The sequence below is a fragment of the Zea mays genome, chromosome 6 (genome assembly GCF_902167145.1).
Source record: "Zea mays cultivar B73 chromosome 6, Zm-B73-REFERENCE-NAM-5.0, whole genome shotgun sequence".
NCBI classification, from domain to species: domain Eukaryota; kingdom Viridiplantae; phylum Streptophyta; class Magnoliopsida; order Poales; family Poaceae; genus Zea; species Zea mays.
In genome coordinates, this window is record NC_050101.1 from 143,751,437 (window position 1) to 143,778,652 (window position 27,216).

Below are 27,216 nucleotides of genomic sequence, written 5' to 3' on the forward strand. Positions count from 1 at the left end.
CGGCATGTACTGCTACGTCACCATGCCGTTCGGCCTGAGGAATGCAGGCGCGACGTACCAGTGGTGCATGAACCATGTGTTCGGCGAACACATCGGTCGCACAGTCGAGGCCTACGTCGATGACATCGTAGTCAAGACACGGAAGGCTCCCAACCTCCTCTCCGACCTTGAAGTGACATTCCGGTGTCTCAAGGCGAAAGGAGTCAAGCTTAATCCTGAGAAGTGTGTCTTCGGGGTGCCCCGAGGCATGCTCCTAGGGTTCATCGTCTCTGAGCGAGGCATCGAGGCCAACCCGGAGAAGATCGCGGCCATCACCAGCATGGGGCCCATCAAGGACTTAAAAGGGGTACAGAGGGTCATGGGATGCCTCGCGGCCCTGAGCCGCTTCATCTCACGCCTCGGCGAAAGAGGTCTGCCCCTGTACCGTCTTTTAAGGAAAGCCGAGTGTTTCGTTTGGACCCCTGAGGCCGAGGAAGCCCTCGGCAACCTAAAGGCGCTCCTTACAAAGGCGCCAGTCTTGGTGCCGCCGGCGGACGGAGAAACCCTCTTGGTCTACGTCGCCGCGACCACTCAGGTGGTTAGCGCCGCGATTGTGGTCGAAAGGCAGGAGGAAGGGCATACATTGCCCGTTCAGAGGCCGGTTTACTTCATCAGCGAAGTGCTGCCCGAGACTAAGATCCGCTACCCACAAGTTCAAAAGCTGCTGTATGCTGTGATCCTGACGAGGCGGAAGCTACGACACTACTTCGAGTCCCATCCGGTGACTGTGGTGTCATCCTTCCCCCTGGGGGAGATCATCCAGTGCCGAGAGGCCTCGGGAAGGATCGCAAAGCGGGCAGTGGAGATCATGGGCGAAACGATCTCGTTCGCCCCTCGGAAGGCCATCAAGTCCCAAGTATTGGCGGATTTCGTGGCTGAATGGGTCGATACCCAACTACCAACGACTCCGATCCAACCGGAGCTCTGGACCATGTTTTTCGACGGGTCGCTGATGAAGACGGGGGCCGGTGCGGGCCTGCTCTTCATCTCGCCCCTCGGAAAGCACTTGCGCTATGTGCTGCGCCTCCACTTCCCGGCGTCCAACAATGTGGCCGAGTACGAAGCTCTGGTCAACGGATCGCGGATCGCCATCAAGCTAGGGGTCAGACGCCTCGACGCCCGCGGTGATTCGCAGCTCGACCAAGTCATGAAGAACTCCCACTGCCGCGACCCGAAGATGGAGGCCTACTGCGACGAGGTTCGGCGCCTGGAAGACAAGTTCTTCGGGCTCGAGCTCAACCATATCGCTCGGCGCTACAACGAAACCGCAGACGAGCTGGCGAAGATAGCCTCGGGGCGAACGACAGTCCCCCCGGACGTCTTCTCCCGGGATCTGCATCAACCCTCCGTCAAGCTCGACGACGCGCCCGAGGTATCCTCGGCTCAGCCCGAGGTACCCTCGGCTCAGCCCGAGGTACCCTCGGCTCAGCCCGAGGTACCCTCGGTTCAGCCCGAGGCACCCTCGGCCCAGCCCGAGGTACTCTCGGCCCCCGAGGGCGGGGCATTGAACGTCGAGGAAGGGCAGAGCGGGGCCACGCCAGACCAGGATTGGCAGGCCCCGTACCTGCAATATCTCCGTCGAGGAGAGCTACCCCTCGACCAAGTCGAGGCTCGGCGGGTAGCGTGACGCGCCAAGTCATTCGTCTTGCTGGGCGACGAAGAGGAGCTCTACCATCGCAGCCCCTCGGGCATCCTCCAGCGATGCATCTCCATCGCCGAAGGTTGGGAACTGCTGCAAGAAGTACACTCGGGGGCTTGCGGCCACCACGCAGCACCCCGAGCCCTTGTTGGAAATGCTTTCCGGCAAGGCTTCTACTGGCCAACGGCGGTGGCTGACGCCACTAGAATTGTCCGCACCTGCGAAGGGTGCCAATTCTATGCGAAGCGGACACACCTGCCCGCTCAGGCTCTGCAGACAATACCCATCACCTGGCCCTTCGCTGTATGGGGTCTGGACCTCGTCGGTCCCTTGCAAAAGGCGCCCGGGGGCTACACGCACCTGCTGGTCGCCATCGACAAATTCTCCAAGTGGATCGAGGTCCGACCTCTGAACAGCATCAGGTCCGAGCAGGCGGTGGCATTCTTCACCAACATCATCCATCGCTTCGGGGTCCCGAACTCCATCATCACCGACAATGGCACCCAGTTCACCGGCAAAAAATTCTTGGATTTTTGCGAGGATCACCATATCCGGGTGGACTGGGCCGCCGTGGCTCATCCCATGTCGAATGGGCAAGTAGAGCGTGCCAACGGCATGATTCTACAAGGGCTCAAGCCTCGGATCTACAACGACCTCAACCAGTTCGGCAGGCGATGGATGAAGGAACTCCCCTCGGTGGTCTGGAGCCTAAGGACGACGCCGAGTCGTGCCACGGGCTTCACGCCGTTTTTCCTGGTCTACGGGGCTGAAGCTATCCTGCCCACTGACCTGGAATACGGCTCCCCAAGGGCGAGGGCCTACACCGAGCAAAGCAACCAAGCCAGCCGAGAGGAATCGCTAGACCAGTTGGAGGAAGCTCGGGACAGGGCCTTACTACACTCGGCGCGGTACCAACAGTCCCTGCGACGTTACCACGCCCTAGGGGTCCGGTCCCGAGAACTCCAGGTGGGCGACCTGGTGCTTCGGCTGCGACAAGACGCCCGAGGGAGGCACAAGCTCACGCCCCCCTGGGAAGGGCCGTTCGTCATCGCCAAAGTTCTGAAGCCCGGAACATACAAGCTGGCCAACAGTCAAGGCGAGATCTACGGCAACGCTTGGAACATCAAACAGCTACGTCGCTTCTACCCTTAAGATGTTTTCAAGTTGTTCACATACCTCGCACCTACGCAAAGTTTAGTTGTCAAGGAAGGGTCGGCCTAGCCTCGGCAAAGCCCGACCCTCCCTCGGGGGCTAAAAGGGGGGAGACCCCCTCTGCGTCGAATTTTTTCCTCGAAAAAGGACCTCTTTTTAGCAGGATTTCTTCCGTGCTTCTTGACTACTTTGGAAAGCGGATCCTGGAAACGACGAGGTACACGTAAGCAGCCAAGGCTGACCGAGCCGAGGGACTCCTACGCCTCCGGGATACGGATACCTCACTCGTCCCCTTCTGCGATAAGTAACTTGCGCTCGGATAAAGCGACTCCGTGGACCGAACGAGTCATCACGTTCGGAAGCTCTCCTGCCGAAGCAGTCCTTCAAGCTTTCTCGACTAAATCGGGGACAGGGCCTCATGGACGGGTGAAAGTACGCGTAAGCGGCAAGGCCGACCGAGCCGAGGGATTCCCACGCCTCTGGGATACGGATACCTCACTCGTCCCTTCCGCGAAAAGCAACTCTCGCTCACACAAACATCCCTATTACCGACAGAGTCCAGATGCTCGAAACAAGAGGAAAAAAGGACGCAGCTTCGCAAGCGCGACGAGGGCGTGCTCTTCTGGCCTCGGCGGCCGCAGAAAGCGCACGCTACAAGATGATCTGATCCTGCAGGCTCGGGTCTTCACGCCGAGGGGAGCCGTAGCACCCTCGGCATCGACGACGTCTACAACAAAGCCCGACCCAGCCTCGGGCGGCGCCGAGGTCCAGGGGCACCTCCGGGAATCCGGCCCGAGCAGGCGGCTCAACCGGTTACCCCTGGGGCCTCGGGCAACTGGCTTCCAAGGGCGCTAGCCCGATCCGAGGCCTCGACTGACCGACTTGGGCGTCGGCACCGCTGACGGGCGACACGGCTAGGCTCCGGCCAACCAGGTTCCCCATTCTCGAGCCAACTCCGCCTCTGTTCATACTGATATCGCTACCCCCGGCCTCGATCCACCAAAGGGCGGCCGAGGGGTCCCTTCAACTAAGCTAGAGGAGCCTCACGTAACAAGGACGAACGGGCCGAGGGATTCCTACGCCTCCGGGATACGGATACCTCACCCGTCACCTTGACACGGGGCAACTCATGCTTGGTAAAGCGGTTTAGATAATAAAACAGGCGAGACTTAGTGCTCGGAAATGAGGAAAAAACACGGCTCCGTGCCAAACTTACATACACGTTCAGGCCTCGACAGCCACAATGAACGAACTCACTGGCATTCGAAGTGCCATTGCAAACGAGACTCCAGTTCCGTCCCCGAGGATACAAGCGACCTCGGGCCTGCGGGGCAACGACCTCTGCAGCGGCAGCCATGGCCCCAGGTGAACGCAGTCACCGGAAGGCTTTTGTTCGCGGTCCCACTCAAGGGATGCGAACAAGCCATCAAAGCCAAAGAGCGGGCCGCCCCCAAGCGCTCCGGTAGATCTTCGCTGCCGTCCTCGCCCCGAATGCGAGGGGGAAGACGGAATGTTGCATCCTAGCTGGACAGCAACAGTTCGCCTTCCCCGGCATGACTGGAGGACGACTCCGTCGCAGCGCGGGAGGACGATTGCCACCACCAGAAGCTGGAAGAGGAGGTGGTTCGCCGACCCGCACGTGAGGTAGAGCCCCGGCTCGCCTCGGCCCCTGCCCCAGCGAGGATGACGAACGCACCCGACGCTGAGGGCGGGACCACAGCCTGGTCTGTCTCTCCCCATCCAGGAGCTGGAGGTCACTGTCTTGGGTGGCCACCGGCGGAAGGGAGCAGCCAGGCTGCGCGATGAAAATCCTTGAAGCCGAACAATGGCTGAGAGGTACCAACTCCCATGGAGTTGCGTTCCTCCAACGAGGAGGCGGAAAGGCGGCGGATATCCCCCATCCGGGGGCTTGGAAGACGGGAAGACCCGGCGCTTAAGGGAGGAAGAAGACATGGTCGCCTTACGAAAGGAGCCTCCCTCCTTTTAAAGGCAACTCCCCCTACGTGCGCCCCCAGGCGCCGCGGGCCGAGTCTTCTCCAACACGCTCCAAGGCCCTCCCCTGCGACTCGGGGGCTGGGTCCCGCATGTCATGCAAGCCGGCTCAGGGCAGAAGAAGCCAAACCGCCACGCATGGTGCGCACGACCGTCCAGCGGTTACAGGCGACCCCCCATTTCCGCCCAGACCAACGGGCAGAAGGGGCGAGCAGCCATGCAGGCGGCATGCAACCGCGCCAGATGGACGCGCTTCTCCAACTTCTGACACGCCAGCCTGGGGCCCAGGCCCACGCGTCGAGCAACTGGCACGCCAGTTGCTGCATGCAAGCAACCGCACCGCCACTTGTGCCACCGTCGCGCCTCTTCGGTTGCGAAGCCTATGCCACGACTCGAGGCGACCCAACAGCGCCAGACTGGCGCGTCGGTCAAAGCGACCGAAAGTGGGCCGGCAGTAATAGCGGTGGCAGGCGGGCGGGCGCAGCGGTCATGTCGTCAGCCAGGCTCACGTCCCATCCTGAGACAGCAAGAGAGCCTCCTCTCACGGCGTGAAGACGGTGCACCCGTGACCCGTTCCTCGAACGGATCACCCGCGCGCAACGGCCGCCCCGCCAACCACTCGCCCCGTCGCATTAACTCCGCGGCGGGACACGCGGCGCTTCTGGCGGGAGGAGCGCGCGACGCTTCACCTTCGCCTTAATAACCGCGTCAGAAAAGGTACGCCACGTCGTCTGATTTCGTATCCTTTTCCATTTTCCTCTTTCTCTATCTCTTGCAACAGGGACCGAGGAAGGGGGATACCCCGAGAGGGATCCTTCTCCGCGAAGGAACCGGGCTCCGCGCCCCCCATTACTGATCAGGGGTTCGAAGGCTGGCCCCCCGAGGGTTCAACAGCCGCCTCAGATCGCGTGGGCCCGACACCCACTACTGGTCAGGGGTTCGAAGGCCAGCCCCCCGAAGGGCTCCATGGCCGCCTCAGGCTACTCGGGCTCCGCGCCCATTACTGATCAGGGGTTCGAAGGCTGGCCCCCGAAGGGTTCACAGTCGCCTCAGACACCGAGCGAGGGATGACCAGGGGTACGTTCGATACATAACCGAGGCTCGGGCTGCGCTCCCGAGGTACCCTAGGACATATCCGAGACCAGCGGGAACGATCTTGTAACGGAATCCCATCGGAGGGAGGCATCGAGCCCTCGGACCCCGTCGCCAGGGGACCGGGTCCGGCAAGTCACCCGCAGGTACTTTTGGGCGTGCCTCTGGGCCCCTAGCCGACCCCCAACGAACGGGGCACGGACGTCCACTCGGATTACCCGCTTGCAGCTCACCGGAGACACCATGTTCGGTGCCCATCGAGGGTAACATGGCGCACTCCCCCCCTCCTCCTTGCGGAAAGGCGACGTAGGGGCGTATGTAAAAAGCCGAGTCTGTCCCTGATCGTCCTCTCGCCCTGTGCAGAGGCTCGGGGGCTGCTCTCGCAAAAACCGGCTCCGGCCAAATCGTTGACAGCGTCAACATACCAGCCCGAGAGCTTGGGCCCCGACCGTGCACCCGGGCTACGGCCAGTTCGCATGAGGGAACGACCAGACCAGCCGAAGCGTTAAGCGAAGTATTAAGACCTCGAAGGAGTGTAACCACTCCTCCGAGGCCTCGGGGGCTACACCCGGCGGGTGCGCTCGCGCGCACCCACCGGAACGAAATGCAACCGAGAAAGGCTGGTCCCCTTGCAAAAAAGTGCGACGAAAGCCTCCAAGCGAGTGCTAACACTCCCTTCGAGGCTCGGGGGCTACTGTCGGGGACCATAATTAGGGGTACCCTCAAGACGCCTAATTCTCAGCTGGTAACCCCCATCAGCATAAAGCTGCAAAGGCCTGATGGGCACGATTAAGTCAGGGATCAGTCCACACGAGTGACTCGATCACGCTTCACCCGAGCCTAGCCTCGGCCGAAGGCAGCCGACCTCGAGAGACTTCCGTCTCGCCCGAGGCCCCCTTTTTATGGCGGACACATCACCGGCTTGCCCAAGGCCTTGGCTTCGCTCAGAAGCAACCTTGACTAAATCACCACACCGACTGACCAAATTGCAGGGGCATTTAACGCAAAGGTGGCCTGACACCTCTATCCTGACACGCGCCCCCGGCAGAGCCGAGGTGACCGCCGTCACTCCACCGCTCCACTGGCCAGTCTGACAGAAGGACAGCGCCGCCTGCGCCACTCCGACTGCAGTGCCACTCGACAGAGTGAGTCTGACAGGCAATTAGGCCTTGCCAAAGGCGCCACGGCGAACTCCGCTCCGCCCGACCCCAGGGCTCGGACTCGGGCTAAGACCCGGAAGACGGCGAACTCCGCTCCGCCCGACCCCAGGGCTCGGACTCGGGCTAAGACCCGGAAGACGGCGAACTCCGCTCCGCCCGACCCCAGGGCTCGGACTCGGGCTAAGACCCGGAAGACGGCGAACTCCGCTCCGCCCGACCCCAGGGCTCGGACTCGGGCTAAGACCCGGAAGACGGCGAACTCCGCTCCGCCCGACCCCAGGGCTTGGACTCGGGCTAAGACCCGGAAGACGGCGAACTCCGCTCCGCCCGACCCCAGGGCTCGGACTCGGGCTAAGACCCGGAAGACGGCGAACTCCGCTCCGCCCGACCCCAGGGCTCGGACTCAGGCTAAGACCCGGAAGACGACGAAACTCCGCCTCGCCCGACCCCAGGGCTCGGACTCCGCCCTGGCCTCGGCCGGACGACTTCCGCCTCGCCCGACCCCCTGGCTCGGGCTCGGCCACGGCAACTGAAGGCAAGACTCAACCTCGGCTTCGGAGGAAACCCCACGTCGCCCTGCCTAGAGCACAGACCGCCACGTCAACAGGAAACGTCATCATCACCCTACCCCGAATCGACTCGGGTCACGGAGAACAAGACCGGCGTCTCGTCCGGCCAGCTCCGCCAGAGGGGCAATGATGGCGCTCCACGAGCTCTATGACGACGGCGGCCCCCAGCTCTCTTACGGCAGCAGGACAACGTCAGCAGGGACTCGACCGCTCCAACAGTTGTCCCTCCATCAGGCTCCGCCGCACCACCGATAGCCACGACATCACGCCAGCAGGATGCCCAGATCTCTCCGGCTGCCACATCGGCATGTACCTAGGGCACTAGCTCTCCCTCCGCTAGACACGTAGCACTCTGCTACATCCCCATTGTACACCTGGGTCCTCTCCTTACGACTATAAAAGGAAGGACCAGGGCCTTCTCAGAGAAGGTTGGCCGCGCGGGACCGAGGACGGGACAGGCGCTCTCTTGGGGCCGCTCGCTTCCCTCACCCGCGTGGACGCTTGTAACCCCCCTACTGCAAGCGCACCTGACCTGGGCGCGGGACGAACACGAAGGCCGCGGGACTTCCACCTCTCTCACGCTCGGCTTCGGCCGCCTCGCCTCTCCCCCCTCCGCGCTCGCCCACGCGCTCGACCCATCTGGGCTGGGGCACGCAGCACACTCACTCGTCGGCTTAGGGACCCCCCTGTCTCGAAACGCCGACAAAAACTAATATGGACGAAGGGTGGACGAAGCATAGCTGGTGACGAAGCTCGAAGTCATCTTAAGCCGGTAACAAAATCATACCTTGTGCTTACCTTTCCCTTTAAACTTGAATAATTCTTACAATACTTAAATATGTACAGGATGACGAAGCTGAGGAGCAAGTTGACGAAGCTGAAGAGCGCGAAGCTGAAGCTTAATAGACAATGATGAAGCTTAAATAGATAGCTGTGGAAAAGACTAAGAATTCTTGTAATAACCTTTGTGAAGAATATTGTAACTTGAGAATTAGAGTTTACTCTGTAAACTTTGTCCATACCTTGTAATATATTTTTACCTTTCCATCAACGTATGAAGTGCTTCGATGTGAACAACACCTGTACTTGCATTGATTTGCTTTGCTGTGAACGAAACTAGCATTTTTTGAGCCGAAGGCGAAAAACACCTTCCCTTCTTTTCGTACACAACGAAGCATAAAACTGCTTCTTTTTCTCCTTTTGTCGAAGCCTTATTTTTAGAGCCGAAGCATCCGCCTTTGTCTGTATGTTATGATGATGATGATCCTATGTATGACTAAATGAATGTTTATGAATGCAAATGTATGATGTAATGTGTTGTGCAAATGAATGTCCAAACACACATACGATGCCATAACCATAGCCTTCATCCCCTTGGGAATGACCGAAGTCTCTTTGCCGCTTATTTTTCGGCTTCACCGCTTATTTTTCGGTGTATCAGTGCTGACTTTTCGCTGTAAGTTCTGCATCCCCTTAGGAACATCTTTTGAACTTCTTCGCCTTCTATTTCGGCGGTATCGCGTTGACTTTTCGCGCTTCGCCTTATATTTCGGTGGAATCAGCGTTGACTTTTCGCTGTAAGCTCTGCATTCCCTTTGGAACGACTTTTGAGCAGAAAACTTACGCTGCGCTCCCTTAGGAACGGCTTTTTGTAGCTTCGTCGTGCTCTGCATCCCCTTAGGGATGACTTTCGAGCTTCTCCCTGTCTTTTCCTTTTTTCCTGCACTCGATGGTGCATGCTGAGCTTTTACATTTACATTTTTGGGGGATTTTGCTCTCGTAGAGCTGAATAAGGAAAAGGGAAATTACATGCTATGGCCCCATTAAAAACCTTTCTCCCCCTTCAGAAAGGAAAAGGGTGCCATAGGAAAAATAAAAAGATTACATCAGCTAAACATAATATCGTCGAAGCTCATCCGCATTCCAAGATCTAGGAATGTCGTTGTCATTCATATCCTTCAATCTGTAAGAGCCGGGTCTTGACGAAGATACTACCAAAAAAGGTCCTTCCCACTTCAGCTGTAGCTTGCCTACTGTATCTGGGTTGGCCATTCTCCGAAGTACCAAGTGCCCTGGCTTAATGTTCTTTAGCCGAACTTTTCTATCACGCCACTTTATTGTTTCGGCTTGATATTTATTGATGTTCTCCACTGCCTGAAGCCTGATCCCTTCTATAGCATCTTTTGCCACAGAACAATCAGCTTCGTCCTCTGTCGAAGCCATTGTTCTTATTGATCTTGTCTTAGCTTCTTCTGGGGTTATTGCTTCGTCACCAAATAGTAATTTGAATGGTGTAAAGCCTGTTGACCTTGATATTGTTGTGTTGTGGCTCCACACCACTTTGATCAATTCATCTGGCCACTTTCCTCTGGGCTGATTGAAGATTAACTTCATTATTCCCATCATTATAATGCCATTAGCTCTTTCAACAAGTCCATTTGACTCCGGATGTCTAACCGATGCAAAATGAATCTTCGTGCCAATTTGTTCACAGAATTCTTTGAAAGCTTCAGCATCGAATTGTGTCTCGTTGTCCACAGTAATAGCCTTCGGTACTCCGAAGCGACAAACAATATTTTGCCAGAAAAAATTCTGGACAGTGACCGAAGTTATTGTGGCTAAAGGCTTCGCCTCAATCCACTTGGAAAAATACTCTACCGCCACCACAACATATTTTAGATTTCCTTGAGATGGTGGAAGTGGGCCTAGTAAATCGAGGCCCCACCTTTGCAACGGCCAAGTGGGTTGTATTAATTGAGTGAGAGATGAAGGTTGCTTCTGATCTCTTGCACATTTTTGATAGCCTTCGCACTTTTGGACTAATTCTGCCGCATCCGAAGCTGCCTTCGGCCAATAGAATCCTTGTCGGAAAACTTTTCCCAATAAGGGCCTGGATCCAATGTGAGATCCACACAGACCTGCATGTATCTCTTTCATTAATTCCATACCTTCGGTGCTTGATAAACATTTGAGGAGTGGTGAACAAACTCCATGTTTATACAATTCCCCTTCTATTATCACATATGGTCTTGTTCTTGCCTCCATTCTTTTGTTATAAGCTTTGTCACTTGAAAGACAGTTGCCTTGAAGGAAAGATATTATTTCAGTTCTCCAGTCTTCACTGTGTACTGGAGAAATAGTAAGCACTGCTCTCTCCATAAGCTCAACCGAAGGTGCTTTTATTGCTTCAAAAAATACTTCAGAGGGTAGGGGGAGCCCCTGAGCCGCTGATTTGGCTAGCAAATCTGCATGCTCATTTTCACCCCTTGGAATATTTTTGACGGAAAAACCTTCGAAGGAAGCTTCCAACCTTCGGACTGCATCCAGATACTTTTCAAGCTTCGGATCTCGTGCCTTGCTGCTCTTATCCACATGGCCAGCAATGACTTGAGAATCAGTCTTTAGGATGACCCTTCTTATTCCTATTGCCCTTAGTTTCCGAAGCCCCAATAGAAGTGCTTCGTACTCAACAATATTATTTGTGCAACTGAAATCCAGTTTGACTGCAAAACATGTTTTGACTTTTGAAGGTGCCACTAGGACCGCAGCTGCTCCTGCACCGAAGGTTCCCCAAGAACCATCGTAGAACACCGTCCAAGCTTCGGTATCTTTGCTTGTACCTTCTTCGTGAGCCCCTGGCGTCCAGTCAGCCATGAAGTCTGCTAGCGCCTGGGATTGAATTGAAGATCTATGCACGTAGTCAATGGTGAATTCATTGAGCTCCACTGCCCACTTTCCAACCCTTCCAGTAGCTTCTCTGTTCCTCATAATATCCTTCAGAGGTTGTGATGAGGGAACAATTATATGGTAAGCTTGCAAATAATGACGAAGCTTCCTGGATGCCATTAATACAGCATACAACACTTTCTCCCATTCTGTGTAATTTTTCTTTGATAAGCTTAATACTTCGGAGACAAAATATACTGGGACTTGCTTTTTAGTTTGTCCTTCAAGCTTCTCATGTACAAGCGTCGTACTTACTACAGAGTGCGAAGCTGCCACATACAATAGCAGAGGAGCCCCTGGCGTGGGTGGAGTTAACGTTGTTAGATCTATCAGGTACTGCTTCAGCTCTTCGAAGGCTTTCTGCTGAGCTGATCCCCAGTGAAAGACTTCGGCTGACTTCAGCACTTCAAAGAATGGTAAATTTCTCTCTGCTGATCTAGATATGAATCGATTCAAAGATGCCAATCTTCCTGTCAGCCGTTGAGCCCCTTTTTTGTGCTTGGCGGCTCCATCCGAAGAATAGCTTTGATTTTGTTCGGATTAGCTTCGATCCCCTTCGTTGAACTTAGCAAATGTTTCTTTACTCCGAAGACACATTTTTCTGGATTTAATTTAAGGCCAACTTGCCTAAACTTAGCAAATGTTTCCTGTAGATCAGCAATGTTATTTTCCTGCTTCGTGCTCTTTACTATGATATCATCAACATATGTTAGTACATTTCTGCCTATCTGAGAATGAAGGACTTTGGCTGTCATTCTACTGAAGCTTCCTCCAGCATTCTTGAGCCCCTCAGGCATCCGAAGGTAGCAATATGTACCACTGGGGGTTATGAAACTGGTTTTTGGCTCATCTTCCTTCTTCATCCAGATTTGATGGTAGCCTGAATAACAATCTAGTAGACTCATGAGCTCTGACGAAGCTGCTGCATCTACTAGAGAATCTATTCTTGGTAATGGGAACTCATCCTTTGGACAGGCCTTGTTGAGATCAGTAAAATCAATGCACATTCTCCATTTACCATTGGCTTTCTTCACCATAACAGTGTTGGCTAGCCATTCTGGGTATTTTACTTCTTTGATGACTCCAGCACTAAGAAGTCTCTTCACTTCATTCAAAGCACCTTCGGCTTTGTCATCAGACATTTTCTGAAGCCTCTGTTTTCTGGGTCTGAAGGATGGATCGACATTGAGCGAATGTTCGATGACGTCCCTGTTGACACCACAGAGATCGTTGGTTGACCATGCGAAGACATCCTTGTTGTTGAACAAAAACCTTATTAGGGTTTTCTCCTGCTCCTCAGATAATTGAGATCCCAGCAATACCTTCTGCTCTGCTATGTCTTCACATAGAAGCATGGGCTATGGCTGATCAGCCGAAGCAGCCTTCTCCCTTCTGTACTTATACTGTTCACAAGCTTCGGCTCCATCCATAATATGGATTGCTTTTGAATCTGTCCAATTTCCTTCAGCCTTTCTGGCAGCTTCCTGACTTCCGTGAATAGCAATAGGCCCTTGATCCGAAGGTATCTTCATGCATAGATATGCTGGATGAAGAATTGCTTCAAAAGCATTGAGTGTCCCACGACCAATGATTGCATTGTAGGGATACTCCATGTCGACAATATCAAACACAACTTGCTCAGTCCTTGTATTGTTGACAAATCCGAAGGTCACTGGCATCGTGATCTTGCCGAGCGCTACAATCTGTCTTCCTCCGAAGCCACAAAGAGGGTGTGTAGCATCATGAATCGTATCCTCTGGCTCTTGCATCTGTCTGAAGGCCTTGGCAAATATAATATCCGCTGCACTGCCTGTATCAACCAGAACATTGTGGACCAGAAATCCCTTGATGACACAAGAAATGACCATAGCATCATTGTGAGGGTAATCCTTGAGCTGAAGGTCCTCCTGGGAGAAGGTGATTGGGATGTGGGACCATTTTGACTTGATGAAGGGTCCCTGCACCCCAACATGTTGTACCCTTCTCTGAGCCTCCTTCTTCTGCTTCTTGTTGGATGGCTCTGAGCATGAACCGCCTGTTATTGGGAGCACCAGCTTCGTAGCCGAAGCACTTCAGCTTGGTTGTTGAACGAAGCCATCAGCTCAGAAAGTGGAAGTGAGTTCACCGGAGGTGGGCGCCAATGTTGGGGACTTGTTCTCAAATGCTAAGAGTCAAGAACAAGGCAACACGAAGTATTAAATGTTAATGTCCTTCGTCCTTCGAAGCATTATTTCCCTTAGGATATAACGATCTTCGGACAAAGGTCATGAAGGACGTACCTTCATCATTATGGTTATAGGATAATGAAAGATGAAACATATAAAACAAGAAAGACAAACACAAATAAGCACATAATAATATCATTTATATATTATCATTATACAAACTTGGATATTTAAATACGATATTTAATTACATTTATACCTTCGGCTTGATAGAAGGCAAAAAATCCAAGTGTTGCGCGCGAGCGATTACAAGATAGCGTGAACAGTACAGGGGTACTGCTCATCTATTTATAGGCACAGGGCGCAGCCTGTGTGAAATTACATTTATGCTCTTCACAATCGATTACAACCATGACACAAACTATCATGGGTTTATTGGTCATTTCATCTTTAGGTCGGTTCACTCCTTCGTCTTGAGACATGTCACTATGCCGAAGCTTTATAGGTGATAGCTTCGGCATTGCTTTTGAGAGGATCCGCTGAAGGTGTTTCTTTCTTCAGGATCTTCGGCTACGAAGCATACCCCCAACAGTAGCCCCTTCGCGGTGCTAGATCGTTTTTCTTCGTGGGGGCGAGCTTCTTTAGCTTCTTATCGTAATCCACCTTCAGGGTTCGGTAGGCTTCACGAGTGTTGGGCTCCTCGCCTTCTGCTATATCGAGACACTCTTGGAGGGACGCCTTCTCCTTTTTAAGTTCCTTGACCTGCTGCTCTAAGCTTTCCACCCGGGAGTTTAGGTGGGTGCAGTGGGAGGAAAGGTCGTCGTAGTGGTTATCGAGAGTGTGGAGGTATCCGGCCATGTAGACGATGGTGGGGTCATCTTCGGTAGGATCTCTCCCTGACAGGGCCTGAAGTCTTTTCCTCCAGGTAGGGGTATTTTTGTTGCTAGGTGGGAAGTAACGAAGGGGGGTTTCAAAAACCTCTCTGCTGTAGTTTTGGCATAGTTGTTTAAGGGCTTTTCGGGCAACATTTTGGCAAGTGTCTGGGAAGCGGTGCTCGATGAAGGTGACTTGGAAGGGAGGGTGGTTTGGGTAGCTTCAGCTTTCTCCTAGGTAGACTGCCATAGAGCACTTCTCAACTCCGTTTTCGCGGTATTCTTTCTAGACATATTCTGGCTTCTTGCGGATTCCCATGCGTAGCGCGCAACTCTGTAAGAGATGAGGGAATCCTTCCTCCTCTGAGCAGTAGGATGTTCTAATGACCCAAGAGCCTTCCATCTGGTAGGAGAAAAGAAGGGTCTGTTAATATCGGGGAAAGGAGAGAAGGTTTTTCTTAGGGGTAAGAGGTGTTTTCTTGCTAAGGCAACTTTTAAGGTTAGGGCTGCGATCTATGGCCAGTCCTATGGCTCTGATACCACCTGAAGCGCCCCGATCCTTTGGGACTTGTTGGGGACTTGTTCTCAAATGCTATGAGTTAAGAACAAGGCAACACAGAGAGTGTTAAATGATAAAGTCCTTCGTCCTTTGAAGCATTATTTCCCTTAGGATATAACGATCTTCAGACAAAGGTCATGAAGGACGAACCTTCATCATCACAGTATACATTAATGAAAGACGAAGCATACGAAACATAAAAGATAGCATGAATAATCATATAACATCATCAATTTAGCTTTTTTTATATCCTCATAGAAAAATAGAGACAATATCGAATTACAAATGTACCTTCGGCTTGGAAGGAGATGAAAATACAAGTGTGACGCAAAAGCAAAATGCCAAGTCAGCGTGAACAGTACGGGGGTACTGTTCACCTATTTATAGGCACGGGACGCAACCTGTGAGGAATTACAAGTATGCCCCTTATAAAAGCTTACAACATTGACTCAGACCTTCATGGACTAAAAAGTCATTCTATCTTTAAGTCGGTTTACACTGTCGAAGCTTCATGGAAAGGAACCTTCGGCCGTCTCATGCAAACAGCCTCAGCCGAAAGCTGCTTCTCCCTTGAAGACCTTCGGCGACGAAGCATAGACCCAACAGTAGCCCCTTTCGCGGTGCTAGATCGTTTTTCGTAACGAGCTTGATCCGTGAAAAAAGTCTCTTAAGCTTCGGGGAGCCGAAGGTCCAAAAAACACCTTCCCTGAGCTCGTTGCCGAGAAACGATTTAATTTCCCAGCACGTAGCGGTCCCACCTTGCAGAGTTTACTGTTTGTCCTTGCGGTCCACCGCGCAGCGAGCGCAAGCGGGTGTGCGCCTGGTGTAAAAACTCTGGCGCTTCGCCTTCTTACCTGCAGCACTATATAAACAGACGAGTAGGTGTGAAGTTACCACAGCATTCATTGCTATTTGCACTGTTTTCCTGCCGAAATTTTTAACCATCACCGAAGCTTGTCTGTTAGAATCGAACGAAGATCCAGTTTGAAATCTGCTTCGGAGGAAGAAAATATTAAAGTGTCACAAGTTCATAATTGAATGGCCAGAGTCCGCTCTACCGCCAGGGTGGAGCGCGAGGGGGAGGAAACTGAAGCTTCGGAGACTCTCCCCATCTCCGAAGCCATGCGACGATCGGGTCTAGTGACTTCGGAAAAGATCCCTCATGATGGTGCAGAACAAGCAGAACAAGCAATCGCTGAAGCAGAGGAAAAAGATATTGAGGAAACTGATTCCGAAGATGATTACCGCATTGCCATGCCAAGCAAGCCGAGCCACTTGGACTTCGGAAAATCTACTGTTTCGAAGGCTGATTTGTCCAAGATGGTAAAATCGGGCTTTTTCACTGAAAATCAGAAGAAGCTTTTGCGCTTCGGGGGAGAAGAAACTACCCCAAAACCGGAGAAAGATGAAATTGTTATTTTCAAGAGCTTTTTAAAGGCTGGATTAAGATTCCCCCTACATGGGATCATTGGAGACCTGCTGAAGAGGTTCGGTATCTATTTTCATCAGCTAACCCCTAACGCTATCGTTAGGCTTATTGTTTATATCTGGGCACTCCGAAGCCAAGCAGTGGAACCATTTGCGGACAGCTTCTGCCGGGTTCACGAGCTGCATTATCAAACAAAGGCTAGAAAAGATGGATTGCACGATAATTTTGGTTGCTATAACTTTGCCTATCGGAAAACTACAAAGTTCCCTGTAATTAGCTACCGAAGCAAGTGGGCAGCAGGCTGGAAATCAGAGTGGTTCTATGTCAAGGTTGATGACGACAAGGAAAAGCTTGTACAAAGCCCGCTGGAATTAATCTTCGGAGAAACCCGACCTCGCTGCAACATGACACCCGAAGGTCCAACACAACAAGCAATGAGTGAATTCAGAATTATTGCAGAGCATATCAGCACAAGGGACCTGGTTCAAGAGTTCTTAGCATTCAAAGTTTTTCCCAGTTTGAAAGAATGGGAAATGCCGAAGCTACAGGGGGAAAAGAAAGAAGGTGAACTCGTACGTTTACCTTACTATTTCAAGTTTAAAAAGTACTTTAAAGCACCTTGCCAAGAGTGGCTAGATACGATTGAAGCAATGTGTAATGAAATACTTGGCAATTATTCCAAAAAAGAAGATCAATTGATGACCGCAGCCTTCGGCACTCGTCCGAAGCGAAGGCTAAATCGAGTGTTGGACGCTCTGGAGTTTGAATACCCAGACTATGAGAATTTAAACAAAAATGCCGGAGGCCAGAAAAGGAAAAGAATGACCGAAGCTTCAAACAAAGATGAAGAAGAGACACCGAAGAAGAAGATTCCAAAGAAGAAGAAAGCATCTTCTCCGAAACAAAAAATATCTGATGAAGAAAAATCCCCCGCATCACCCTCTACCACTGATGTAGAGGCCATTCTGCAGGTAATGACTGAATCCATGCCTGCGAAGCTAAGTCCACTAGGGCCTCGACTGACAAAATTTTTTCCGAAGGAAAAGGAGCCCGAAAGAATGAAGAAAACAACTAAAGTAAAAAGACAGAGGATGATCGGTGTGACAGAAGTTATCGACAAGACACCGCCAAGAGCTTCAGCTCAAAAAATACCAGCGGCTGCGGAAGAGACAAATATCGAAATTGCACCTTCGGAAGCCACAGTCGCCGAAGCTGCCTCAGTTGAAGATCTGAACCTAGAGAGCATGTTTGAACATATTGACCAAATACTGCTAGACATGACTACAGAAGAAGTTACCACCACCGCCAAAGAGGCCACGATCGTAGCGTCGGCGAAAGGGAAAGAAATTGCTGATGAAGCTTCGGAGAACGAAACTTTCATGTTCCGGAATTTAATCGGAGAACAATTATCAAAAGCGGAAATAAAAGAGCTTAAAGAATACGCCAAATCCTGCGGATACAAGCCTGGAGCGCTCCTCTTCGGAGGCGTTGATGATGAAAAATTGGGCTGTATCCGAGATCAAACTGGAGCAAAAATTATCAGTACTCTGTCCAAGAATATCGGATTTCCGAAGCTAGAAACGGACATCAGCCGCTACCGACGACAACATGTCGTTGGCAGTTTATTTTATTCCAACTTCAAGGTGAACTGCTTTTCCCTTAACCTTTATTATTTCTAAGAACGAAAACATGTCTGACGAAGGTTGTTTTCGTGCAGAGTATGCTTCTGAGCAAAGCCTTGCAGATGCAACAAGATTTTGAAGACAAAAAGCACGAAGTCATAATTGAAAATTTGGAAAGCAAAATAAAGGAACAATCAGATGCCTTCGAGAAAAAGAACTTTGAGCTCCAGGCAACCGAAGGACTATTGGCGGAAGCTGAAGCAAAAATAACAGAACTGAACACAAAGCTTCTCCGCCAGTCTGAGCAGTTCGAACAAGAAAAACAAGATCTTAATGCAAAACTTAAAGCCGAAGCTCAAAAGAATTCAGATTTGAGAAAACTACTGGCAAGTCTTCAAGAAAACTGCTTGGAATTCAGCAACAGATGCATTCATCGGTTAAAAAAGATTTTTTACTCAGTTGGAGCCAGCAGTGGAAAATTTACCCCCTCAGCTGAAGATCTACCAAAAACCTTCGAACATATTGAGGGGGAGATTGACGAGCTCGACGAAGTCATAGCTGGGCATGGTGACTTCTGTGCCTGGGTGGCTTCTCGAGGCACTGCTGCGGCTTTCCTGAAGGCTGGCTGCGAGCATGGAAGGGTTGTGAATAGGCCAAATTTTACTTTGTCGCCATCAATCCTGGACGACATTCCTGATCTTGCCCAAAGCATCTCGAATAGATTTATAAAAATGATATGGACAAAAGGTGGGCGAGAAAAGGCAGGAGACGAAGCTCGTAGCCACCTTGAACCAGTAAGAAACCATACTTTGTGTTTACCTTTTCTTGTAAGCTCGATTTTGACTTACAACAATCTTATTGATGTAGGATGACGAAGCCGCCGAAGCCGAAGCTCCTTGAGGATTAGATAGTAGACTGTAAACAATGCTTGAGAAACTTTTGAGAGCTTTTGTAATCGTAACTTTTGTAAATGTAAACAATGCCGAAGGTCTTTAATGAATTCTGTTCATACCTTATTATATATCCTTACCCTCCCATTGCTGTATAGGAAATGCTTTGATGTGGACGAAATTTTTCCTTTTTGAGCCGTCGGCGAAAAAACACCTTCCCTTCTTTTCGTACGCAGCGAAGCATAGAGAACAACATTTTCCCCTTTTTTCCGAAGCTCTCTTTTTTGTGCACGAAGCTCCTTCTTCCCCTTCTTTTTCCTCTTTTTGCTGAAACAACCATTTATGCCATGAAGATGACTATCCTACTTATGCCTAGATGAATGTTTATGAATGCAAATGTTATGATGTAATGTGATGTGCAAATACATGGCCAAACACGTATCCGAAGTCATATTCATAACCATTTTAAGAACAATCACACCTCAGCTCTGCATTCCCTTAGGAACGACTTTGGAGCTTCTTCGCCTTTACTTTTGGCGGAATCAGCGTTGACTTTTCGCTGTAAGCTCTGCATTCCCTTAGGAACGACTTTGGAGCTTCTTCGCCTTTACTTTTGGTGGAATCAGCGTTGACTTTTCGCTGTAAGCTCTGCATTCCCTTAGGAACGACTTTGGAGCTTCGTTTTTACTTTTTGGCACTCGATGGTGCGTTCTCAGCTTTTACATTTACATTCTTTGGGGGATTTTGCCCTTATAGAACTAAAAAAGAAAATTACACGTGATGGCCCCATTAAAAACCTTTCTCCCCCTTCGAAAAGGAAAAGGGTGCCATGAAAGAAAAAATAAAAAATAAAAAATATGAAAAATTACATCGAATTATACATAATATCGCCGAAGCTCATCCGCATTCCAAGATCTAGGAATGTCGTTGCCGTCCATATCCTTCAATCTGTATGAACCGGGTCTTGACGAAGATGCTACTAAGAAAGGTCCATCCCATTTCAATTGTAACTTGCCCACTGTTTCTGGGTTGGCCACTCTCCGAAGCACCAAGTGTCCTGGCTCAATATTCTTTAGTCGAACCTTTCTATCTCGCCATTTAATTGTTTCAGCTTGATATTTGTTGATGTTTTCCACAGCCTGCAACCTGATCCCTTCTAAAGCATCTTTTTCCACAGAATAATCAGCTTCGGAACCTGATGCTGCCGAAGCTATTACCCTTATTGATCCAGTTTTAGCTTCTTCTGGAGTTATTGCTTCGTCACCAAATAATAACTTGAATGGAGTAAAGCCGGTAGACCTTGATGTTGTTGTATTATGGCTCCACACCACTTTGGTTAACTGATCTGGCCACTTTCCCCTTGGTTGATTGAAAATTGACTTCATTATTCCTGTCATTATAATACCATTGGCTCTTTCAACAAGTCCATTTGACTCCGGATGTCTGACTGATGCAAAATGGATCTTCGTACCAATTTGATCACAGAAATCCCTAAAAGCTTCGGAGTCAAACTGTGTTCCATTATCCACAGTGATAGCCTTTGGTACCCCAAAACGACAAACAATATTCTGCCAGAAAAACTTTTGGACGGTGGCCGAAGTTATTGTAGCTAAAGGCTTTGCCTCAATCCACTTAGAAAAATATTCCACCGCCACTACAACATATCTTAGGTTCCCTTGGGCCGGTGGTAACGGACCTAACAAGTCAAGGCCCCACCTTTGCAATGGCCAAATGGGTTGTATGAGTTGTGTTAAGGACGAAGGTTGTTTTTGATCTCGTGCACATTTCTGACAACCTTCACACTTTTGAACTAACTCCGCTGCATCCGAAGCTGCCTTCGGCCAATAAAATCCTTGTCGGAAAATTTTTCCAAGCAATGGCCTGGATCCAATGTGAGATCCGCAGAGGCCTGCATGTATTTCTTTCATCAACTCAATTCCTTCGGTTCTGGATAAACATTTAAGTAGCGGAGCACAAACTCCATGCTTGTACAATTCTCCTTCTATCATGACATATGGACGGGCCCTTGCCTCTATCCTCCTGTTATAAGCTTCGTCATCTGAAAGGAATTTTCCCTGAAGGTAAGAGATGATCTCAGTTCTCCAATCCTCGCTATAAACAGGAGATATGTTGAGGACTGCTCTTTCAAGAAGTTCTACCGAAGGAGCTTTTATTGTTTCAAAGAATACATCCGAAGGTAAGGGCAGCCCCTGTGCTGCTGACTTAGCTAGTAAATCAGCATGTTCATTTTGTCCTCTAGGGATATTTTTGACAGAAAACCCTTCGAAGGAAGCTTCAACTCTTCGAACCATATCCAGATATTTTTCAAGCTTCGGATCCTTAGCCTTACAACTCTTGTCAACATGACCCGAAACGATCTGGGAATCAGTTTTAAGTATGGCCCTTCTTATTCCCATTGCTTTTAACTTCCGAAGTCCTAAAAGCAAGGCTTCGTACTCGGCAATGTTATTTGTGCAGCTAAAGTCAAGCTTTGCCGCATAACAAGTTTTAACCTTGGAAGGTGAAACCAACACAGCAGCCGCTCCTGCTCCGAAGGTTCCCCAAGATCCATCGCAAAACACTGTCCATGCTTCGGCATCTTTATTTGTTTCTTCCTCCTGAGCCCCTGGCGTCCAGTCAGCAATGAAATCTGCTAATGCCTGAGACTGAATCGAAGATCTATGAACATATTCAATACAGAATTTGTTGAGTTCTGCAGCCCATTTTCCAATCCTTCCAGTAGCTTCTCTATTTCTCATAATGTCCTTCAACGGCTGTGAAGAAGGAACAACAATATTATATGCTTGAAAGTAATGCCGAAGCTTCCTGGATGCCATCAAAACAGCATACAACACCTTCTCCAATTCTGTGTAATTTTTCTTTGATATACTAAGAACTTCAGATACAAAATACACTGGAACCTGCTTTTTAACCTGACCATCAAGCTTCTCCTGGACAAGCGCTGCACTTACCGCTGAGTGCGAAGCTGCCACATATAATAGCAAAGGAGCCCCTGGCATTGGTGGAGTCAATGTTGTTAGATCTATTAAATACTGCTTCAGCTCTTCGAAGGCCTTCTGCTGGATTGGTCCCCATTGAAAGACTTCAGTTGACTTCAACACTTCGAAGAATGGTAAGTTTCTCTCTGCTGATCTGGATATGAATCTATTGAGAGATGCCAATCTTCCTGTCAATCTTTGAGCCCCTTTTTTTGTAGTTGGTGGCTCCATCCGAAGTATAGCTTCGATTTTACTTGGATTAGCTTCGATTCCCTTTGTTGAAACCAAACATCCAAGAAATTTCCCCTTCTTTACTCCAAAAACACATTTTTCTGGGTTCAATTTTAAGCCAGCTTGTCTGAATTTGGCGAAGGTCTCCTGCAAATCAGCAATATGATTCTCCTGTTTCGTGCTTTTTACAATGATGTCATCAACATAAGTTAGCACATTTCTGCCTATCTGAGACTGGAGAACCTTCGCAGTCATTCTGCTAAAACTTCCTCCAGCATTTTTGAGCCCCTCAGGCATCCGAAGATAGCAATACGTGCCACTTGGAGTTAAGAAGCTAGTTTTCGGCTCATCTTCCTTCTTCATCCAGATTTGATGATAGCCTGAATAGCAGTCTAACAAACTCATGAGCTCTGAAGAAGCTGCTGCATCAACTAAAGAATCTATCCTGGGCAATGGGAATTCATCCTTCGGACAAGCCTTGTTCAGATCTGTAAAATCGATACACATTCGCCACTTGCCATTGGCCTTTTTTACCATAACAGTATTGGCTAGCCACTCTGGATACTTTACTTCTCTGATAACTCCTGCACTGAGAAGTCTTTTGACTTCATTACGAGCACCTTCGGCCTTATCATCTGACATTTTCCGAAGCCTTTGCTTTCTGGGTCTGAAGGATGGATCGACATTGAGCGAATGCTCAATAACGTCCCTATTAACTCCGCAGAGATCATTGGCTGACCATGCAAAAACATCTTTGTTGTTGAACAAGAACCTTAGCAAGGTTTTCTCTTGTGCTTCGGATAACTGAGAGCCCAACAGCACCTTCTGTTCTGCTACATCCTCACATAAGAGCATGGGCTTCGGCTGATCTGCTGAAGCGGCTTTCTCCCTTCTGAATTTGTATTGTTCGCAAGCTTCAGCTCCATCTATGTTATGGATTGCTTTTGAATCAGTCCAGTTTCCTTCGGCCCTTCTGGCAGCTTCCTGGCTTCCATGAATAGCGATGGGTCCCTGATCCGAAGGTATCTTCATACAAAGATAAGCAGGGTGAAGGATTGCTTCGAAGGCATTGAGGGTACCACGACCAATAATTGCATTATAAGGGTATTCCATGTCAACAATGTCAAACACAATTTGCTCAGTTCTAGTGTTATTGATGAATCCGAAGGTCACTGACATGGTGATCTTTCCCAGTGCTACAATCTGTCTCCCTCCGAAGCCACAAAGAGGATGTGTAGCATCATGAATCTTATCTTCTGGCTCTTGCATTTGCCTGAAGGCTTTAGCAAATATGATGTCAGCTGCACTACCTGTGTCAACCAAGACATTGTGAACCAGAAATCCTTTGATAACACAAGAGATAACCATGGCATCGTTGTGTGGATAATCTTTGAGCTGAAGGTCCTCTTGGGAGAAGGTAATAGGAATGTGAGACCATCTTGACTTGATGAAGGGTCCTTGCACCCCAACATGCTGTACCCTTCTCTGTGCTTCCTTCTTTTGTTTCTTGTTAACTGGTTCTGAGGTCGAACCACCTGTGATCGGGAGCACCAGCTTCGGGTCCGAAGCAGCTCCAGCTCGGTCATTGAACGAAGCCATCAGCTCGAAAAGTGGAAGTGAGTTCACCGGAGGTGGGCGCCAATGTTGGGGACTTGTTCTCAAATGCTATGAGTTAAGAACAAGGCAACACAGAGAGTGTTAAATGATAAAGTCCTTCGTCCTTTGAAGCATTATTTCCCTTAGGATATAACGATCTTCAGACGAAGGTCATGAAGGACGAACCTTCATCATCACAGTATACATTAATGAAAGACGAAGCATACGAAACATAAAAGATAGCATGAATAATCATATAACATCATCAATTTAGCTTTTTTTATATCCTCATAGAAAAATAGAGACAATATCGAATTACAAATGTACCTTCGGCTTGGAAGGAGATGAAAATACAAGTGTGACGCAAAAGCAAAATGCCAAGTCAGCGTGAACAGTACGGGGGTACTGTTCACCTATTTATAGGCACGGGACACAGCCTGTGAGGAATTACAAGTATGCCCCTTATAAAAGCTTACAACATTGACTCAGACCTTCATGGACTAAAAAGTCATTCTATCTTTAAGTCGGTCTGTCGAAGCTTCATGGAAAGGAACCTTCGGCCGTCTCATGCAAACAGCCTCAGCCGAAAGCTGCTTCTCCCTTGAAGACCTTCGGCGACGAAGCATAGACCCAACAGGACTCAAATGTGATACAATTACTAGTCCTAGGAGGCTAGTAACCACATTCCTTACTTCAAATAGTACAGAGTTCGAATAGATGCTATTACAACACCAGAGTACAAGCTCGAGTGAGCCAGAAATACAAAGCGCAGTAGAAGATAAACTAGCCCAAGACACAGGCAGAACTGGGTGAAGACACAGCCCCTTCAATCAAGCATAGCAGAAAAAAAGTCTTCAGCTGCTGAAAAACATAAATAAATCTGGGTGAATACACTAGGTATTCCACAAGCCCACCCCGCTCACGTAAAGAGAAAGAGACCTATATCATACATACTTTATATGGTGGAGTTGAAGTCACTCTTCTTTTTCTCAGAGAAAGACAATACTTTTGAGGGTTTTCCCGAAGAAATAGAAATAACACGTTGCTTAACCACCACTGAGCTTCCCGCTCCCGTGGCACCATTTTCTCTTCCAAAGACACACTCACACATTTCCCTGTTCACGGAGGTTATAAAACACTAATTGTCATACCACGCCAGACTCGTCCATTCCAGTTGACACGGACTATTCGAATACGTTTGAACTCTGCGTAGATGGGTACACTTTACCCACTAGTCCGGCTCTGCGATCTCATGGCCAATGAGATCCGAATCCGAATCTCTCTCCTTCCTCGCACGTCCTAACCTTAACGGTTATACCGGAAGGAGTCCGACCACCGCCATGTCCAAACCGGACAAAACATTCCCCCTCCTTATCCTCCCGGTGCTCCCCAGCCTTCATAACCCTGGGGTTGGACCGTACGAGTTCAGATCGAGTGACTGCCCACACAACCTCGAGTGGTTGTACTTTTCATGAGTACAAGTAGTGAAGGATGACAAACTGGTCCTTATATGAGGGACAATCCTTCAGCTCACACCTAAACCAGCTGAGCCATCACCTTAGGCCCTCCCCTAAACCAGGGAGTCCCTGATCATCCCACTCACCAGGTGATGAGGGTGAATACCCTTCATCGCACACTTTTTGAAAACATCGTTTGGTCAAAACCACTGCCCCTTTTTCCCATCCCATATCTTGTGATCAAAAGATGTTTGTTAATGCGGGCTATCTCTCTGCTCACCATGCAATTAATTCCATCCCTTAATCCCGGCTTAGGTAGTGGTAGAGAGAATAGATAAAATATGCATCAAGGGAAGGATGGACTTGCCTTCGTCGAAGCTTTCCTGGCACAAAAGATTTATCTCGGAGGGGTTGGGTTCCTGCCCTTCTTCCGGAGCTATAAATTCTGGAGGATCGGATCCCTCTTCCGCTAACAAACACAGATAAGGAACAATACATCAATCATGGTGACTTGGTGGGGTGTGCCAATTATTATACCTTATTATTTTTGTGCCCTATAATTTATTTAAACTATTTTTGGTGCATAAAATATCAGCATATAAATATATATATGAAAATAGGAAAAGGAAAAAGAAAAAGGGTTTCTCAGCTAGCTGGGCCGGGGGAGGAGTTTTTGGCCCAGCCGAGCGCGAGCGAGCGCGCGGCCGCGTGGGCAGGCAGCCCACTTGGAAAGCCAGTGGGGATGGCGTGGGGACAATGCCGTGGCGCGGGCCCACATGCCAGAGGAAGGGGGGCTGATGGCGTGGAACGGTGACGGGGGGAGGGAGCCGGCCGAGGTTCGACCGCTGGTGAAATCCCGCGGCGGTTCTCCGCCGGGAGCCTGGTTTTGCGACGGGGGAGTGGTGGCGAGGCACGGGCGGGGGTAGGGGATCTCGGGGGTAGGTTCAGTTCGGCCGGAGGGTGCCTGGGGTAGCCGGTCCACGGCGCGGTGGCAGGTGCTCGAGGCGGCGAGGTCGCCGGCGAGGCAGCCGAGCGCAATAGGAGGTGGAAAAGGGTGTGGCATGATCGTGAAGGAGTGGCGAACCATGCGAGCCTACCCAATTGAGTGATAGGCTACCAGAGGGTGGAAGGGGAGCTTACCAGAGCGGAGGGAGGGCGCGGCGGCGCTGGCTCAATCGAGCTCGGGGGAGGGGAGGTGGAGGTAGCCGAGGCTGGTGTGGGGAAGGCGGAGCTCGGGCGGTCCTTTTTATAGGCGCCCGGGGAGGGAGAAGGTAGGAGGAGCGGCGAGCACCGGCGAGCTCGCCATGACGGTGGTGACGGCGCAAAATGGCAACGGGACGGCTCGAGCAGGCGGGGGGGTGAGGGGACGGCTCGGGCACAGTGCGCGGGGACGCATGGTGCCAACCGAGCTGGTGAGCGCGTTAATGGCGAGGAGATGGGGCAGACGGTGGTCGGCGGTGAACGCGCCGGTGGCCTGGTCACGAGCGAGGGGAGGGAGAAGCTGACAGGCGGGGCTGGGCTGCCAGTGGGAGCGGTGCACGGGAGGGGACGCAACTGACGGGTGGGGTCGGGGTGTCAGGCGCGGGCGCGCGATGCTGGGCTGCTTGGGCCGCGGGAGGGAGAGGGGGGAGGGGCGGGCGCGCGAGAGGGGGGTGGCTTGGGCCGGAAGCGGCCCAACCGAGGGGGGATTCTTTCTCCTTTTTCTTTTTCTATTTCTTAATCCTATTTTCTATTTCTAATTATTTTATCTCCTTTTCTCTTGAACAAATAATTAGCTAAATAATATTAGGTGCTAAAAATAATCTATGTGAGGTGCTTCTAACAATAAAAGTGTATGCATATGATGAGATGACCTATGGGATGGAGTTTAGGGAGAGATAAAAAAAGGGTTAGGAGATTAGGGTTCCAAACCTTGGGTTGAAATTTTGGGATGTTACAAATGCTTATAAGTCTCCAAGATTTTCTGTTCTCTGTGGTCTAACCTGTATTCTTATTTCTCTAAGAACTGTTAGTCCACAAATAGTTGT